Source organism: Xiphophorus maculatus, chromosome 11, assembly GCF_002775205.1.
Source record: "Xiphophorus maculatus strain JP 163 A chromosome 11, X_maculatus-5.0-male, whole genome shotgun sequence".
NCBI lineage: Eukaryota > Metazoa > Chordata > Actinopteri > Cyprinodontiformes > Poeciliidae > Xiphophorus > Xiphophorus maculatus.
This window is the reverse complement of record NC_036453.1, coordinates 30,349,269-30,365,673: the sequence shown is the minus strand read 5'-3', so window position 1 is coordinate 30,365,673 and position 16,405 is coordinate 30,349,269. Positions and strand designations below refer to the sequence as shown.

Here is a 16,405-nt window from a genome sequence, read left to right as displayed (position 1 = left end):
AAAGATCAATAAAAGAACACCATATCCACAGTGAAATATGGTGGTGGCAGCATTGTGTTCTGGGATTGTGTTTCTTCAGATGCAGCTTGAGACTTTTTCAAGGTGGATGAAATGGAGAAACAATTCCAAATGCATGCCAGTTTTTAGCAAAATTCTTGAAAACAATAAGAGACTTTGTGTTTTAGGTATTTCACTACACCTGGCGGTATTATTTATTGTCCAAATCAAATACTTCTGCATCAAATATACCTCCATATAAGAGACAGAGGAAATACAAAATCCAAAAAGCATTAGTGAGAGGAATGGTCCAGGTCAGAAAAGGGAGGCGGGAGAGGCAGAATAAACCCAAAGTCTTTACCGAAGCTATCAGAATCCTAAGACATAAGTGGGGTTTCAAAGTCAAAGACAGAATCACTCAAGGTACAAGAGGCATGGCCATGGTCCACTGAGAGGCTGAGACAAGAATGAAAACAGATACACTCACACTGAGTAGAGAGCAAGAGATTATATGGGTAGCAGCACAGCTAAGAGCCATCAGCAATCAGGAGGAGCATAGACACACCTGAGAGCAATGAGCTAATCAGCAGGTAAAGGAGGGGCTGCGAGCTGAGGAGCAGCATAAATCATGACAGGTGTTTACTAGAAAGAAAGCTGTAGAGATTTTATTGTCCTGCTTCACAGTGAGTCCGAGCATTCATCCAAACCAGCGAAAGAGCTACCAGCTAAAGGTAATTATTTTTGACTGTCCACTTACTTCCACAACACTTTTAGTTTTATCTAGGCAAGATTTTAATAGATATTTTTTACTCAGGAACACCTGGTGCTTAGGTACAATATTTGAACAAAACTGAAATTGCATTCACCAAGGTACAAGTACACAGAGTACATAATTACAGCCATACATGCAAATAGAGAATACATGTTTATGCAACATGGTGAATATAATCTAATGAGGATTTGTCTTCTTTTGGAAGAAAATGAACCATTTGTGACAAGCCTGTAGATGATCTTGCTTGGCTCAGTTTGAGAGGTTTCTGAGAAGAAAGTTGCATCAAAAATTCATTAAGTGCTGAAACTGCAACAAAGATATTTTACGAGATACTTTGAACTACATTGAACAATGGGAACATAAATTAAAAAAAAAAATCACAGATCCCTTTATACTGCTGAAGGCTTTGAAGTGTATCAGACGAATAATTCATGGCTCTCGAAGCATGCACAGAGATACTCATTTTTTTTTGTCAGGCAGATCCCATTGAGCCATTTAATTTTCATCTAAGTTTTATGACTGTGGGGCACAGCTGCTGAATGGATGCTTAGCCTAACCTATTACTTGTTAATAAATGTAACATTCCCTTAGGGTGAAAAATAGGGTTAAAGCTGAACAAAGTTAGTTATGCATTTCTAAACTTTTTATTTAAATATAATTCTGTGTGTTTGGTTGTCATATTCACAAACAGGCAAAAAGAACCTTGGTATAAGCCTAAACTGGAACCAGCTACACTTTTAAAAATTTTGTTTTGCTCATATTTAGTTTGCTTTTAGGCAGAGTTTGTCTGCAAGAGACCCTATTGCTTAAAATAAAAACTCCAAACTGCACAACTGTCCTGCAGCATCATCCTGAAAAACCTGATAAATATCTTGAATTTGATCTTCATATCTGTGGTGCTTTTTTTTTTTTTTTGGATGTGGTGAGAGTCTAAATTAGAACTGTGACAAATTTGCTCGTACTGATTATTTTCATTCTTTGCTGCGGCGCGTGTTGCATTCTCTGAGATGGAGTATTTTGCTCAATGACGCTTGAAAAGCACCGTAAACACCCACAACTGAAATGGCAGGGGAAAGAAGGCTGTAAAAAGGCTTTAAGGAAGAAGGTCAAGAGTTGTTGATGGAAACAGAAAATGGGTGACTTAAGGAAAATGCTAATAATGCAGAGCTCTAACCGTATTAAAAATCGGATGCATCGTTTTAATGACAAAACAGATAACCTGTAAGGAAAAAAGCAATTATAGTTAGTAGTATTCATGGTGTATTCAGAATTGGTTTTACATGATCCACCTAACTTTTCAGTAAGGTGCTGAGGGAGTTTTCTGATGCTTTCTTACAACCACTGATGTAACAAGGAAAAGGGCAAAGAAAACCTTTTGTCTATGTAAACATGCATCAATTAGTGGCATGTTTTAGACCTAGAGTATTTCATCATCTCTTTTCTAGCTCTGCTCCTTGCTGTGGTGCATAAAAATGACAGTCCCATCTGATTTCCAGGGACAATCTGTTGCTTCCTGCCACAAAAAAGAAGCAAACGAGAGATTCTGCTATTTTGGGAAACAAAGCACCTAACGGCGCTTTGTCATATATTTCAGATTTTGGAAACGGATTGATAAATGCAGAAAGCCCTGAACATGGACAGCCTCACATGTAAGCAGTACTAATAAATTGTTTCTCCAACCTGCCGTGTTTGATTACCGGAGGGGCCCCTTTGTGGTTAAACAGCAATGGCTCATCTGAATTGCTTTCAGAAGCCTGCTTCTTGGGAATAAATCAAGTTGACTCTTACTAACAGTCAACGGTATTGTTTCCTGTCAAATAAACATTAGCTTTTTTTTTTTTTCCCATCAGTCTCCTTATTGAAGCCAAACTTGGGGGGGATAAAAAAGGGGATAAAAAAATACCACAAATCTAAAATACATTAATCGATCAAGTATAAAATAATGCTGCAATTGACTATACCATCAAAATAATGCTGCTGTCAGCTATTTACAGTTAGAACTTGTGGGGTTAGTTTATTAATGGAAACGCCACAATTGTGAAAATTTTTTTTCGACATCAGCAGAACATAGACGGAGATTTACACATATGTGTAATGGAAACACGGCTAATGTTGCAGTAGGAGTTGCCTCATACAATGCAGTGTTTGCATCTGGTATCGGCCTCACTCAAATCCAGATCTTCCTCGAATGATTTAAATGAGTGCAGTGCAAAGAGGACAATTGAAGTGAAGGAATCTGATCAATAAATGAAACCATCAAACCCTTTGGAGTAGGTACAGGCTTCAAAAGGAGTCGTTGGATGGCAAAGAAGGAAACTGAAGAACCGCATTTGCAAAAAAACTACATATCTGTAGGCATCTCAAAAGTCAAATGATGCAAAGTTATCAATACCTGAAAGCTAAAGAAACACCTAAACTGATTTCAAATGTTATTGTCATCTTTACAATCCCATATTTTAGTATAATCTTTGAGAGAGGACTTGAGGGGCGAATAAACTAAAAGCAAGAGAGTCTGGCTTACTTGTTCAGGAAGCTTGTTCCATGGTTAACCAGACGGGTGAGGGAAATTGACAGCCAGTAGGCAAAATGTAATTATTTTAAGATTGGTTGATTGGATAGACCCGTAACTCTTATGTTCTTTGGCCACTGCATATTTTTGGAGTCTCAATAATATCCACAATATTATCTAACTTACAGAAAAAGGTTTGTGTCAGGAAACACACTGAAACCGATAAGAGAAATATTCACCTTGATGCAATTAATCCAAGTAGCTGATGTCAAATTAAGAATGGACCAACTGGCGATGTAATATTTTAATTTAGGAGTGACTTGAATCCTGAGATATTTTAGATCATGATGGACAACCTTAAATGATGGAGTATAAAATAAATATTTGTGTGTTTCCTTAGTAAGAGTAAGGAACTCACTTTTGTCTAAATTTAATTTGTAACCAGATATGGATCTAAATGATTGACAAATGGAAAGTGCACCAGGAAATGTTATAGAGAAGTCAATGATAAATAAATGAGATCATCTGCATATAACAATACTTTTAGTTCTTGTGCATAACATGCAATGTCCTTTATTTGCAAATAGCTGCAAATTGCAATGGAAAGAGGCTCAATCACTGCAGCAAATAAGAGGGGCTTAGGGGGCAGCCTTGAGGTGCGGAGCAATAAGAAGGAAAATAAGATTATTAGTTATTCTTACTGAGGCAGAGGGTGATGGGTATAAAAACTTCACTCAAGAAATTAAAATAATCCCAAAAGCCAAATTTCTCCAAAGTATAAAATAACGCAGAGAAGGCATTCGACTGCGTTGAACACGTTCTCTGCGTCCGAAGATGTAACTGCTTGAGGTAAAATTGTTACTGGGAGATTGTAAATGGTGTTAAAGAATTGTCTTGAATTAAAAAAGCAAATATCTATTTTTAATTAACCCCATTTGGTCAGTAGAAATTCTGCCTAATTATTTCCAGACAAAGGACAAGCATCTTGGTCAAGAGTTTAAAGTCTACATCTATTAGGCTAATGGGACTGTAAGATGAGCAGCTAAGCGGGTCCTTATCTTTTTTAGAATAAGAGAGATCGATGCCTGGTTTAATGATGGTGGCAGTTTACAGACCATAAAGGATTTATTGAACATCTCAATAAGAACTAGGGCGAGTTTGTTTTGAAAGCACCTATAAAACTCTACCGAGAAGCCATCTGGTCCCGGATATTTGCCAGATTGTATTGCTTTAAGGGCAGTAAAAAAGTTCTGTAGTAGTTATTTGGGTTTCTAATTCTTTGGCTGTATTTTAGTTGACTTGAGGGATTTTCAACCAGGAGTAAAAGCTATCGAAGTTCTCCTTCCCTGAATTCACTTCTGATGAGTATAAGAAGTAATCGTAATTCTTAATTTCCATGTTGATCTTTTCAATGCCACATCTTCGTAGTGCCTGAGGATGTGGCGATTTTTGGATGAGACGGTCTGCCACAGTTGGTGTGCCAACAGTTTACCAGAGTTGCCATTATGTTTGAAGTGTACACTGTTTGTTTTAAGCAGCAGTTCGACTGCCTGATTTCTTTTTATATTTATCTCGGAAGTTGGAAAAGTAGATTGTATCCATTTCCCATGAATCTGATACTGAGGTTCTGTTTCGAACACAAAAATTCATGAATTTGGTTAGAGCTCACACAAACTCATCTGAAAGCGGGACAGTCTTGGAGGAGAAGCGGTCAAGATTCATATTAAACCAACTATTTAGTTTGGAGAAGGGAGGACATTTTGAAAAACCCTGCATCAGTTTACGCAGTGTAAATGGGGCATATAATCAGTTGAGTGCCACACAAGTTACCAATAACTATCATCTGCAACATGTAGGAAACAGTCCTTTTCAGGAGCTTCTTAAATCTTTATGCTTCCCCTGACTAGGCCTGTCTCAATAAGCAATAAATCAATTAATTGCATGATAAATTAAAATGAGCTCATTAATTTCCATTTTCATAATTTATCGTTTTTCCCTTTGTTCTCTCTTTCTACTTTTGTTTGACCAATAGGTCAGACTGAATCTGATCTATTGGTCTCAACTAGGCCTTTTTTGAAGGACAATTTGTTTTCAGAGACTTTGTAATTCATTTTATTTGTTGATTCCGTTTACTTATTTTAAATGTTTTCCAGTTCCAGTGTTATATGTTCCTCGGAATTTAGAGTTTGATCTTTGAGAATGCGTTCTTGCATTACTTATACTACGGTACTTGAAAATGGTCTCAAGACAATATTATCATTTATCGCAATGACTTTTGGGGCAATTTCTCATCCAGCAAAATTTGTTATCAAAAAAATCTTCAAAGACTTTTTTAAGACTTTGCACCAAAGTCTTAAAAAAGTAACAGCTTCACACCAAAGAGTTGCTGTTATGACTTGGCAACAATTGTTTATGGTGCATTCACTGATCTCTGCTTCCAACAAGTTGTTCTCCAGTCTGTGTCCATTTCAGCCTTGGCCTTGAGATTTTTGGGTGAATGTATGTAAATATTAAAGTCTGAGTGTTCAGTTTGAAAACTTGGGTTCCAATTAAATCACAGGTGTCAAACTCCAGTCCTCAAGGGCTGCTGTCCTGCAGTTTTTAGATGTGCCACAGGTATAAAACACTGGAATGAAATGGCTTAATTACCTCCTCCTTGTGTAGATCAGTTCTCCAGAGTCTTGCTAATGACCTAATTATTCTATTCAGGTGGTGCAGCAGAGGCACATCTGAAAGTTGCAGGACGCCGGCCCTTGAGGACTGGAGTTTGACACCCCTGATAATATACAAAAAAAGCATTTACAAAAAAATCTAAACATTATCTACTTGTAACATCATTTCACACTGGAACAACAATTCAGTTCAAATAAATTTATAAAAGCCCCAAATTAATGTGACATTTATGACATTAATGTCACAATTAATGTGACATTTAGACTAGATTTAAGATCTAGTCTGGGGACTAGATCTTAACTTTTTAACACAATTGTAGTTTTGGTGTCTGCATGCTATATTTTTTTTCCTTCAAGCTCATCATCTGCCTTCACAAAAAAGGCTGAGGGTGAAAATAAGTGATCCTTGTTTTAAACAAAGATTCTCCAATTTGAAGAACCTTTTTTAATTAATTGTGGACAAGAATGAAGTTCCTTTCACAAGTTGTTTTTCTGCCAAGGCAAAAGATTTTGTGATTAAACTGTCTGGAGGTTTGCTCAGCTGCTTTCCTTTCACATGTCAGTGCAGAGCTAAACCAGACCCAAATGATGAAACACAAGACTTTGAGACGGGTATAAAGAGAATCAGAGTTTGATTGTTCAGGGACCATTTTGAATGTTGGAGCTCCAGGTGCTTGATTTGCAGGATGTCCTGCACACAATGGCTACTTTAAGGTCCTGGCTGAGTCACTCGAGTTGACCGGTTATGGATTACCACAATAAATAGGACACTTGGAACTAAACAGGTGTTGCCTTTATGGAGAAAATCTGGTTGCACCTATCTGTAGAGGTTTCTGGCAGTTCTCTGGCAGAGCTGAGTGAACATGAGGAAGAGAGAAGCACAAAAAGACTGAAAGAGAGGATGAACTATGAAAAATCTGACTGCTTCTCTTTCTGCCTAATTTATGAATTCAATTCGATAAACTGATTAACTTGTCTACATTTTTAGGGTAATCACTGCTAATTGATGTTTCAAATAATCTAACTGAACTCGCATTAACCCAAGTAGCAGACACATTTTCCACTATCTCACCAAAAAGACTCATGGTTAGGACACGGCAACTCTCGAGAGGGAAGAGAAAACGGAAACGTCGAGAGTACCTGGGATATTCTTGCATCTAAAGTTTGAACAATGCTTCTACGCTGCCCCAATCTTTGAGTTGCGCTCTCATGATTTTCAGTTGCTGGATGTTGTTGACTAAGTAGGATGTTCTTCTGGGATAGTGGACGAGAGTCTGGGTGCAATCTGCACGGAGGGAAATGCAGGCAACGAAGATCAACATGACGATAAACTAATAAGTTATCATGGACGTAAATTGGAGTCCAAAGCCTCCAAGGTAGGTCAACAAACTACAGTTAGTACTGGCTTGCAGTGAAAAATCAGCTGCAGAGCAGCACAGAGGAGGAAGTTGAACTCATGGGCCTAACATGGGGAGTATCTCACCAGATGAGGAGGAAACTAAGAAAAAAAACAGCAAGGAGGGAGTCAGGAAGGTTGAGATAGAAAAAGGAGAACAAAACAAAAAACTAGATAAATCATTCAGACCTCAACAGTATTTATTAATTATCCAATACGTTGGCTTGAAATGCTTGACATAATACATCAAGCTCTGAATCATTCAGTCGTGGAATGCTGGATGAAAACATCTTGTTCTTTAACTCTAGACCTCAATCTCCGGAGAATCGGTGAGGTCAGACCCTGAGATGGTGGGCAATGATGGACTCCAGATAACTCGGGTCAATCGGGTTTGCACAGAACAAAAACAATTTAAACAGACATAGGTTTGTGCACAAGAGCATTTAGTTTTAAAATTTAAAGATCATGGCAGTTAATTTAGAAACTGTAATGACATAAACATAACAGAATGCCACCTGCTGGTTTATTTATTTCAATTTGTGGTTGTATAAAATCTGAAATGTCTTGTCCTTTTCCTGCTTCTGCAGTAGTAGGTATTGATTTACACAAACTGAATAAATTACTGCTGCAAAGGGCAGATGGTTACGTCTGAATAAAAAACAGAACTTCCAGCTTTCTCCAGCAAAATTTAATTTTCTTCTACTATGTCATGTTTATCCTGGATGATTTATTTAATCTCTTCATGTATTAATGTTTCAGCCCCTCATAAGTCTTCGCCACAGAACATACACTGACATCCTTTTTGAAAAGTGGCATTTTACACACAGCTTATTCTATTTTTCTTTTAAATATCTCTTTGGAATTCCACTACATGGGAAAAAATTGCAAACAAAATTCTAAAACATTTCAGATTTGGAGTTACTGATCTTCATCCTGGTATCTGTACACTCAGCTGCAAAGTGTTTCAGTGAAAACTGAAGTTCACGGTCTGATGAAGCAGATAGCAACGCATCCGCTGCAAAAAAGTTTAACTTCTTCTCACAGCCTGGTCAGCCAGTTTTCTATCCCTGCAACTCAACCCAGGGTTAGAATTGAACTCAACCTTCTCTACTGACTGAGACAGTGTCTGCTTGCCTGCTGATCAAATTATATACATTAAAATCTAATTCAAGCAACATGTAAATGTAGCTTTTGTAAGTAAATTGATTTGTCTTATTTATATTTATTAATTTTGTCTTAGAAGCACTATTATTTCTTTTAGCTTTATTAATTTAATCTCTTCTTATATCCCACACTTCACATTGACAGTGCTGCACTAAGAAGCTGAGAAGTGACTGTGGTGCAGCTTTACTTATCAGAATTCCTCTCGAACAACACTGCACATCATGCAAAAATGGGAATATGTCACAATATCAAAAATATATGAAAATAATCCAGCAAAAGCAGAAGTAGGTCCTTTTAATGTTGCATATTCTTCTTCTTTGGGAGACGGAGCTTATGAATTTCAAACATGACACTGGCTCCCTGCAGCAGTTTAAGTGATTTTCCCAAAGAGGGGTGAGAAGTGGTTTTGAGAAGTTTAGATTTTGACATGCAGAAAGCTTTCCAGACCTACAGCTCTGAAACCGTTTCAGTACAAAACTCTGTCCTGCCTGCACTGGTTGTTCCATCCAGGAAGATGGTTTTCATTGTCTTTGCACACTTTGTGACTGCAGAGTAGCTTTATTTTATGTGGTGAAAGGTGTTTTTCATTTTGAGTTGATTTCGCTCTTCATGGATCAGGTGACGTGACATTCAGTGGAAACCAGAAGTTTACATACATCGTAGGAAAAGTCAAAACAACATTAAGCCTGGACATTAGGTTGGCTACTATTATCAGAATAATAATATTCTGGAGTATTTGCTACATTCCAGAATATTGAGCAAGATTATTATTTTTTCTCTAAATTAAGAACTTCACATAAATGTCCTTAATATTTGATAGAAATGACATGACGTCATGGCAAGACCTTTCTGCACATGCAGAAGTGTAACTCGGGTAAAGAGCAAACCTCCAACTTACGCTCACAGTGTTACATGAGACATTTGGTGACGCAGTTTTGTCAACCTTACAGCAAAGAGTATAGGCAACAAAAAAACCTCAAATGACTCGTACATCAGGTCTGGGAAACCAGGGAGAAATTGACATTAAAGCCCAAGGGCCCGATCTTAGAAGATTACAAATAAGAAAAAATGAATGCAGATAATATGAGACCGTAAAGGATGTTTGAGGAGGGGGCAGGAAGGGCATTATTTTTATTTGTTTTATCTTCAATATCCCTCTGCCTGTGTAATGGGTTTCTGCTCTTTTATTCTCAGCTGCACTGGTTTGTCCAAGGCTGATATATTTTGCTTGCACAGTTTGTGGAAGATTCAGTAAACAAAAATGATCTGCTTAATTCTCAGCTGCACTGGTTTGTCCAAGGCTGATATCTTTTGCTTGCACAGTTTGTGGAAGATTCAGTAAACAAAAATGATCTGCACCTCGTTTTATGAGCTTCAGAGTCAGAGCAGGGAATCCAGACAACAGTGTAACTTTGATCACATACAGGTGTAACTTATATCACATATGTTAGACAGTATATGAGTATTTATACCACATGCCTGAAATGTTGCTGCTGTAGCCAGTGCACACATGCATTGCTTTGGACCAAACTTTATGCATTAATTTGATTTAACCATGAAGCATACAGTGTAATGATGACAAAAAATTTTTAATTTACTTGCAATTACCTTCATACAAACGTTTGGTAGTTCTTGTTGATCACTGTTTCATTGAGCTACTTATGAGGTCGACCACAGGCATTTATGAATTTTTTTTTTTTTTTACACGTTTTCAGTCTTCATTTAGGTTTTATAATAGAATCAGCTTTTCCCACCTTTAAACCCACCTCAAATGTTTTTGCTGTATTCTTCTAGAACCGTCTCACAGTAGTTTGAAGGACTTTTGACCAATTGCACCTGATAGAACTAGTATAACTAAATCAGGTGTATGCATACTCACCTTTTCAGCTCTGCCCACTAATTGTCTTTGGACTTAGGAACCATTTCTCTGCACTAACACACTGTTTTAGTTTCATCAGACAGGACATGTCTCCAAAAAGAAGCTTATTGTCCCTGAGTTCAAACTGCAGTCTGGCTTTTTTATGTTACTTTTGGAGTAATGTTTTTTCCCTCTTTGAGTTCAGATTGGTGCATGACTCTTGTCAGTTACATCCAACTTTCTGACTAAATGACGTGCTATTATTCTGGGGTTGAATCAGACACAAGACATTCTTCTGGTGTCTTGAAGTTGTAGTTGTGCGGTATAATTGCTTTGCTCTGATATCTTGTTTGATTTATTGTAATTTTTTTGACAATTAGTGTATCTGAATTAGAAATAAGAAAACATTCTGTTATTTTTCTGGCATTTAATAAATGTACCAAATTTTGATCATCTTTACTGCATGTACTGCATGTTTCCTTTTTGCCGTCCTCCTAATTGAAATAAATGGGTCTGTACCAGGTATCTGGTATGTTAAGGAGGTAATGCAGTCATTTGAATTATGTGTGCTGCAGCTGTGACATAATCCAAACCATGAAGGATAGTGGATCCTAAGGAACAAGACAGGACATGTTCAGTAAGTCTTTCACTTTTTTCACATTTCCATATGTAAATGCAATTTTCTTTTACAGCTGAAATTATAGAGATAAGCTGTGGCTGGACCCACAGCTCTCTAAGTTTCTAATCAATTCATAGCAAGGACGCACAACTATACTGTAATGTGTTTTTGAGGTAGGAATGAGCATAACTCACTGCAGTAAAATAAAAAAAATCCAGGTAAAATGTCCAAATAATAGCAATTTGCTCAGGAAGGTCAGATGGAATTGTGTCTAGTTATAAAGGATTAACATCAAACAACATGCAGCAGAAAATCCTTTAAAAGTGATCCAGGCAGTGGAGGAAAGTGGGTGCAAACCCTTACTCAGTTTATCATTAGATTATTTTTAATATAGTCTGAAGACACAAAAGGTGATAATTAATCCTTGCTGTCCCAACTATAAGCATCTTGTATGACCCTGAGTTTTACAAATCAGTGGGTTCAGAGAAAACGTATGCTCCCTTTGCCATGAACACTGAAAACTGCAGACTAAATAACTCACTCTAATGAGAAATCCATCCCTGTTAGCAAGACAGATGCCCAGCTGAAGAGGTTTATTTGATAACCTGAGATCATTTTCATAAATGAGAATTCTCTAACAGATAAAAATAAATCAGCTGCTGAACATTTAACATTTTTCTATAAATGGGTCCACCGATCATTATGATTTGGGATCTAAGTGTTGTGCTGCTAACAGGCAGATGGTCTTACTCTTAAGTTTTCAAAATTAAATATTGAGTTCATTGGCAACAAGACTGCTTTTTCTTTTGTCCTTCGTCAATTTTTAAATTAGTTTGGGTTAAGAGGACCTGTTGAGAATTTAATATCTTGTTTAAGTGTTCTTTTATTACTGTTATTTTCACCGTAGTCCTTTCACTCGGTAAATTGAGAGGTGACTTTTGGAATTATAGCAGTGAGTGACATATATTTACATGCTCCCATTTAAAGCATCTGCCGTAAGTACTGAAGCTGGGCAAAAGTTTGCATAAATTTGATGATCTACTTTTAAAAGTGAATTAAAAACTTTCACATTACTGTTGCTTTGCTACAGTCAACATTTATTTGTGAAACAATGCTAAAGATAAAGGTGGTCCATAGATGAACAAATTGTATTGCGTACCAGTAAACGATAAAAATAACATCATTTCAAGATGAACAATCAGATATCAGCTTCATCAGTTCCTACTTGAGCCTTTTGCACCTCGCTGGTCTGCAGTACCTGTTGTTCCCTGAAATGGCGCAGCCCCATGTGCCACAAAGTTATGTTATTTCTCCCAAAACAGCCTGTCAAACTGGCTTAACAACGGAGCGCAAAGATTCATTATCACAGCATCAAAGCATTATGTCCCACATTCCTTATTTGTGGTTTTCCTTCCAATTGTTCTCTCTGTTTCTCACTGCATCTGCCCTACAGATGAAATACGGAGACATCACAGCCGTGCATCACAGCAAAGCAGGTCTCACATGGCTGCACACTGCAGTCTGAGTCTCTATTGGGCATGAAAACCACGTCTGAGCATCATTTTGATTCATGCAAACATCTTAACTGAAGAATTCAGAGTGTTTTAGACTAAAATGATTAATATTTTATGTTAGGATATTAGCATAAATCTGCATTTTCTGGAGCTACAGCAAATCCAGTAAGTCTTTGTCAGCAATAGGATCAACACAAAATACGGCAAGGGATTACTGTGTGTCCCAGAGCTATAAAGACTTTTTATTTAATTTTGTCCAGGAAATCTGAAGCATTTTAGGAGGACGTAACTTTTTGCAAGCATCAGTCTCAAATCAGTGCAAGCTGCTGTCACAGGTTTTTGTTTTTAACGTCCACGTTTAGCAGGACGACCATGAGACAAGGTTGATAAATAAATGAGTACTGAGTATATTTCTTTAAATCAAATGTCTCTGTTTTGTCATTTGATAATTTCTGTGCATAAACAACCAACATAACAGCCTAGTATGGCAGGTTTTTGGAATATTTGCAGCTATAAAACAGTCTCAGGGAAGAAATTACACCATCTGTGCAATTAAACTAAATTACCTTCACCTCACTGGTGGCTCCTATAAGGCCTGCAGTGTTCTGTGATGGACAAACCTTTTCAGGGGAACAGAAAGTGAAAGAAATGCATTGGGACACTGGTTGACAGACAGCAGGTGGAATAATTAAAAGCAGAGCTGGACATCCCACACAAACTGAAAAATATTGCTGGCTAAAACTGTACTTGGTTCTGTTAAGTAATTCATTTGACTACATCTCAGCTGAGAGTGCTTTAATACTTGCAAAAAACAGCTGTCATCTCTGACTGAATTAAATAAAAGTAATTCAAAGCTGGTAAATGTTGCCAACATTAAAGCAGTCTCTGACTGTTGATTCCAATAGAGTTTTGTTGGTGTACCATCTGTTGTTAGTCATACTTCCTGTTCTACATCGCTTTGCATTCAGATCCCCTTTACTTTGATGTTCTTAAATTAAATCTAATGCCACCAAACACCCTCAGCTCACCCTCAATCAGCTAATTAGTCAAACAAACGGTAACATAACAGTATTTCAAAGGATTATTACATATCTATTTATTGACATGTTAAAATCAAATTTAAATTGGAAACACGTTTACTTTTTTGATTGGAACCCACGGAGGATCAGAGGAATATGCATGATGAAGGTAATCTTTAATGATGAAACTCAAGGACTTTCAAGGACAAAGCAACAGTAGAAACCAGCAGTGAGAGAAAAGAATCAAAGCAGCACGAATACTGCGGAGATGTGATGTGATGGATGCAAACCAGGTGAGCACAGTCAACAGAATCCAGAGCAGCCAAGGGAGCATCTAAGCAGGGAACTCAGGCAAAAGTAATCTGAAAAATTGTGCACGTGAGACAGGAAATGAGCTGGAAACATGACAGATGGTTGCATTTGAAATCCGAGGACAACACTGTGAACCCAAATGGAGACAGGACAGTCCCACGGAGTGCTCCCACTCCTCATCACTACATTAGACAGGACACTTCCCAGACCTCGACACATTCAGTAAATGTGGCTCTATGTGATTTGCTATTTTTTTTATTTGTTTTTATTTTTATTGTGGACCTGTGAGTTCATCAGATCTAGTCTCTTATGATCTGATGCCTAAAAAATGTTCTGAAGCGAGAAACACTAGCTTCGACATTAAAAGAACAATTACGGTGTCAACCTTTCCATAAAACAGCGAGTGAAGTTCTAACTGTGAAGGCATTGATTGTGTTGGAACGGTTCTCTCGCAACAAGAAATTCAAGCCTTCTGGTTGGCTGAGATGTAATGCTGTTCTATTTTCAAAAGATGCTCTGATGTTCGCTATTCACTCTGAGTCTGTTTGTCTTTATGGTTAGACATGCAATGACTCTGCAACCTGTCAGGATTTGGTTGGACTTTTGCTCCAATGAAAGCAGGGACCATTTCCAACCCTGTGGGTCTTGGGAAAATGAAGGAATGGAAATAAAATTTGGAGTGAGTAATTAAAAGGAGCCAAAAAATTTCACAGCATACCCATGAGTGTAAGATGAATCATGATTTTTATATTTTATTTTTTAAATAGATTTAACCTGAATTTAGAAACTCTAAACAAAGACAGATAACAATTGTTTTTTGTTTTCTTTTTTGTCCATCTGAAAAATTATTTACAGGAAAAAAAAATTGGTAATGCAAATTGGAAATGCATGTGCATGATTTAGAAAATCCTGCATAAGCAGAAGACTGCAGCCACTTTTAATGCATCCTGCCATCCTGTTTAGCATTTCCAAATGAATTTAAAATCAGGCAAAGATAATTTGAGAAAATACATAATGCTTTCCAAAAGATCTCTTTTGGTTATAAAAGCTACCCAAATCAATGTGACTCATTTCAAAAATATAATTACCTGCCAATCAAATCATGATGGAGTAACTTTAAATTCATTAGTTCCTGCAACACATGAAAATTCAAGACATCACTTCAATAAAATTGCTTCAATAACATGACAAACAACTAAAAAAACACCTAATGTTCCAGTTCAAAAGCAACTCAGAAACTGATAGTCAATGATATCTTCTGGTCTGGAAGGGTTTACTAAGTCAGTTTCCTCCAGCGAACCATGGTGAAAATCACTCTTCATAGATGGAGAAAACATGGAGGAAGAAACATGAAGTGAACCTGGATACCAGGATTGACAACTCATGATACCCAGAACATTTGGGAAAATATCCTGTGGACCGATCTGTCGTAAGTGGGCGTTTTAGGAAGAACTTTCACCAATTACATCTGACATAAATCTGATACAGCAGTTTGGAAAAAGAACATCATACTTAACCTCAAACATAATAGTGGCATGATGGTCTTTGGCTTCTTTGTTTCTTCTGGGCCTGGAAAACCTGCTGTAAAAGCTGGAATTTCTCTTTGTCAGAAAATTATGAAGGAGGTTGTGTGGAACTCAGTTTCTGATCCTAGGAGAACTTTGGCTTTGTAGCAGTGCAAAGATCTTGCTACGTAACCAAAAGGCATAGCAGCAAGCTCACATTGTAATGGGTAAAAAAAATAAGATTTTGGGTGGGCCTAGTCAAAGTACCCAGTCAGCTACAGCTGAATTAAAATTCCTCAAATATTTTTTGGTAACTATTTAGATTTGCATTTTCTAAATTTGCTGACCTGAGACATTTAAAAGTGAGAAGAAAGCAACAACAGAAGAAGTCAAACATGTTTTCACGGTCCACCATTCCTATTGGTTGATTTTAATCTGTATTTTAGATGCAAATCACACTATTGTCAATATTATGTAGAATTTGGAACAAAACTGAGCTCTTTCAACATTTGGTCATTAATAAGTTTCACAAAAAAAATTAAATTAAATTTTTAAAGAAGTGGAAAAAAGTTTATCTTACTACTCTGAACAATTTAGCTCTTGCCATGTGGAAAAGTTCAGGATGCTCTGCTATTTTCAGATAGCAATTCCAGATAGCATTCAGGAAGATTAATAACCATCACCAGGTCTTCAACGTAGGGAATAATAGGACTTTCATAGTTTAAATTCAAGCTGGGTGGAAAGTCCAATGTTTTTTTTTCTGCTAAAGTATTATACTAATACTATATTAGTGATGGCGGGAATAACTCTTTTTTTATCAGCTTTTTGCGAAACCTCAGGGCAGATTTATGTCACTGGTTCTTTGGAGCACTCTGTTTACGACATTTTAAACAAAAGCATAAATTAGAGCCCCTTCAGGCCCGTAAATGATTAGTGATGTGATATGAGCGGAGGAGAACCGGTGTTCCTGATAGAAGGCCAATCCACTGTCCAGATTATGTCTCCCTCTGGTATCTCTGTGCGCTGTCTTAATTCTGTTTTGTCTCACAGCTGCTTTCCAAGTTTGGT

General features: G+C 37.2%; 1 long non-coding RNA gene across 1 annotated transcript in view; it reads left to right on the top strand.

Annotated features, from left to right (window-relative positions):
* Positions 1-652: 652 nt before the first annotated feature.
* Positions 653-16,405, top strand: part of LOC111610153 — a 29,383-nt gene continuing 13,630 nt past the window's right edge. Inside the window, exon 1 of the long non-coding RNA XR_002753527.1 lies at positions 653-728. This is a non-coding gene — a long non-coding RNA (uncharacterized LOC111610153). The remainder of the gene's footprint in view (positions 729-16,405) is intronic.